Genomic DNA, 4072 nt, shown 5'->3' with positions numbered 1-4072 from the left:
AAGAGGAAAGAAAAGTTAAAGAGACCCTTAGCAGATTCAGAGGAGGGAGAAGTGACAGCAAAGAAAAGGTCCTTTCTAATAATACAGCTCTGTGTGAAAAAATAAAACAAAATAAACAAAAAGAGTTGTTTTCATCAGCTAAGATTGCAGCACATTCTTTCTGTCCTGAGGAAGAGTCAAGTGGATCTGTTTTAACCAGGTTTTCCTAAGGGCCTGAAATTGGGGATGCTTCAGGGACAGATGCAACACGAGGAAAAGTAGAGGGCGCACACAGCCAGGGGACAACTCTTTTATTTAGACTAGGTGATGAGCTCTATCCAGGTTCCCATTTTAGTGTGATCTGCTGAGTAGAAATATCAGCATGTACTGGAAAAGTAGTGGTAGTAAATGCTGGGTTCCCAGACAGCACTGGACTCTGCCTGCACCAGCCCGGTTAAGCCTGTTTCTGCATTGACAGTTCAACTGTTCTCAGTAGGCATTTGACAACACCTCTGGCATCAGCACCTAATCAAACAGGTAAAAAGAGCTACATCTTTCCCAAATAATCAACTTCCCCTTCTTCCTGCCAGGCAGCAATCCAGGCAAAACCAGGATATGGGTGGCAGGATGTGCTAGCAATGAGGCTAAGCTTTAAGTTTTACTTAATTGTCATTATCTTTCCCACTTTCTGAAATATCCACATGCAAAGCCTGTAACTCAGTAGAAATCTTTCAACAATGGATTTTATGATACACTTCCCAAGGACTTTTACCACTAAATTAATTTAGTGTTAAAGACACACACACTGAAAAGAAATGTATTTAAACTCAGTGGAAGTTACTAGAGGCTTTTTTTACTTCTGGACCAATTCTACTTATATTTAGACTTATTTGATCACTCAGTCTTTGCAAATGTCTCACTTCAAAAAGACATACCATAATACCACCAGCATGATATAGCCTTGCACTTTCTGCAGACTTTACTATGACCTTGAATGTCCAAAAACTTAAGCACCACATTTAAAAATGAACACTTGTCTTGTGAAGAATTGTATAATGAAGCAGTTTGTATACTTCGGACTTGTCTGAGGATGTTTATTTCAGATTCATGAGCTCACTTTGAACTAGGAGAGACTTTAGCACTGGTCCATGTGCCATCTGCTTGTGTCAATGACAGGTAAGAGGCTACATCACCATACAGATCTTTCTCCATTACAAATGACTTTCATTAAAATCCTTTGGTTTGATACAAATAACATTGCTTCTAACTTGTTATAAAAAACCTGTATGACAACAGACAAAATAGGAAGTAAGTTGGAAAATTACAGAGCAGGTTTTTTTCCCAAAACCCTGTTCTGGATGCTGGGTTTTTTTAAGAAATATCTGAATTAAGACCTGAAATAAAAAAAAAAAAAAAACACCTCGCACAGATCCAACCTATGAAACTTGGTTTAGAAGAAATGAGAACAAGCTGTGACAGTTCTGCCAAATTTATTGGCGCTATAGATCTGAAGGTCAAAAAAAAACTACCTTTCTTGCATTGTTATGGCAAAATGTTATTACACTAAGACTTCACCAACCAAGTTGACACAAGTATATCACAAGAACTAAGAGAGTAAGATGTAGCTCAGGTCTCAAGTGATCTAAAGTGCTGGGCCAGACATCAGACCCATGCTCTATAACCTTCAAATTTGTAAAAGTGAAACTATATATATATAGTAATATATATATATATATAAACTATATATATATAGTAATGTCCATTTTATGGAAGATATAAGATCTAAAGCAACAGTATTTATAAAAGAAAATAAAAATAAATACTGCTATAAAGAGAAACTAAGTGGTTTGTGTGTGGAAGATCATCATAGGTGGAAAGGCGTTATAGCAAAAGATATGAGATTAGAAGGGTGTTATATAGACAGATTCATGCATATATCATACTATTTGCATTGCATGTTCAACATATCTTGGTGAATCAGATCATAACAAGCCCAGAGCATGTGTTCAAGTAGTGATAGAGGTCTGCAGTGACTGGAAGTAGGGGATGAGAGAGGGACAGAGACATGGCAGGGCAGGAGCTGGCACACAGTGAAGGAGTGCTGCTGGTAGAAGACACATTTACAGGCAAGGTAGGTGATTGGCATTAGGTGAACACTGAGGAACAGTGTTCCATTGTTTCGGATGCCTTCTTTCCAATATTTGCGTTTTCTTTACAAAACTTTTGGGACTTTATGATTTCTTCTTAGTGGTAATGGGTTAGTTTTTTTCTCCCTCAACCCATGTATTTCTACACTTGGTTAATTGGATTTTTTCCTGTTTTGCATGATGCACACTGAAGATGAAAAATGACAGAAGAGATACTGCTTTTAAAAAGAAAGTAGAAATAAGAGAGAAAAGAAAGATGGTGCAAAAAGAAAAGAGAGACGGTGTCATTGTCAACACTGAAAATTAATGACATCTAGAAAATCTATTTATATCTGTTGCATAAGGGTCTAAATTAACTGCAGTATTTTCAATCCAAGAGTACTCAAGTTTTGGTGAGAAATTCTTAGTTAAAAAGTTATTTCATCTTACATTGTAGAAAATGCCCAGAACGGAGCATAAATTTTAGGAAACTTTTGAATGTGTCTTTCACTTTTTAAGTCAAACAGAACAGTGCTCAGAATCTCACAGCAGTGAGATCAGTGCAGCTTTAGCTATTCAGTACAGTCAAAATTTGACAACAGGATAAGAATGCATTAGACATTAATGCAAGTAAATCTAGGTAGAAATCCGTGAAAAGAATATAAATATTTGGTGGGTTTTATATTCTTGAACACTACACTCAAACCTCACATTTTTTACAAATAATCTCATTTATTATGTTAAATTTTCAGTTTTATTTTTGCTTTCTTAGAAATAACATCTTATCTTTCCTAGTTTAGGAAAAAGAGTCAAGATAGAGAAAGAAAGAATTTTAACTGTGATGTTACTTTTCACAGTTCCATTCTTTTTGTGTAATATATCATGTGCTCTTTTCTTCACATCCTCTGAAGATTTCCTGAAGTTCAGAGATCTCTTGCTTTTAGTTAATATTTTTATTCCCACATGTAGTAAAACTCTAAATTGAACTGAACCAGATTTTTTGACAAAGACTTAATTTACAGATCTTGTGGTAGCATTTTTGCTTAAGTTAATCTTCTTTTTCACATGACTATTATTTTTCTTAGTATCATCAATTCAAAACTAAAGTAGTTAATTTAAATGAAAGCAGAAAAAATAAAATATTCACATATTTTTTCAGATTAATATATTCATGTTTACCTGAAAAATAGCTTACAAATACCTAGAAAGCTCAAACATTATACAGCTGGACTGCATCTACTTTAAAGTAGTGATATTTTTCTAAGAAAACCTAATTACAAGAAAATGTCTTCCTATGAGAGAGTTTAATGCAACACAAGGAGTATTATTATAAGTGAAGATAGAAAATTAACAAATCTGAAATGTACAGTACATAAAGAAAAATCTTTCTACTAACAACTACTAGTAACTTTCACACAGTTTACTTTACCATTTCACATCAAATACAGCAAACACCAGTGGGTAAAGAAAGAATTCAGACCTGGATACAAAAGGAATGCTTTCTGGCTTTCAGTGAAAAATAAAGTTGTATGATGTATCTGGTTAATCATGCGTTTCCCAGATAACCTATTCTTTCTTCTCATTCAGTCCTCTGTCATGCTGATGAAAGTTTTGAACAGCATTTACTACCTGCTCTTTTTTCATTGGATATCCCCATCACTAAAGCCACAATTAATCCATATAGTTAACAACATCTATGCAATAAGTATACGGTATTGCACACCTCCTTAAGTTATGCTCTAAGTAACAGAGGCAGTCTTCCCTGATGAGTTCTTTCCTTACTCAAAGAAATCCTTATTATGTATTCAAAAAGTCTCATTCTTCAGGCAAACTATCTACTGCCTTTGCCAAGTAAGTCTGTGGCATTTGACCTCAATGTGTACCCTTATTTTATTAACACGCCAAATTATACTATGTCCATAACATCTTCTTTCTTTTCCTTCAGGAAACATGTTGAATATGGGAGA

The 4072-nt window shown here is 34.8% G+C and overlaps 1 long non-coding RNA gene across 1 annotated transcript; it reads left to right on the top strand.

Moving 5' to 3' along the window:
• Positions 1–464: 464 nt before the first annotated feature.
• LOC113953780 lies at positions 465–4072 on the top strand. The gene is made up of 4 exons (XR_003530014.1): positions 465–516; positions 1083–1155; positions 2320–2518; positions 4051–4072. It is a non-coding gene; the product is annotated as an uncharacterized LOC113953780 (long non-coding RNA).

This window comes from Corapipo altera, unplaced genomic scaffold (assembly GCF_003945725.1).
Source record: "Corapipo altera isolate COAL_440 unplaced genomic scaffold, ASM394572v1 2c, whole genome shotgun sequence".
Lineage (NCBI taxonomy): Eukaryota > Metazoa > Chordata > Aves > Passeriformes > Pipridae > Corapipo > Corapipo altera.
Note: the sequence above shows the minus strand (reverse complement) of the source record. Positions and strands in the feature narration are given on the sequence as shown.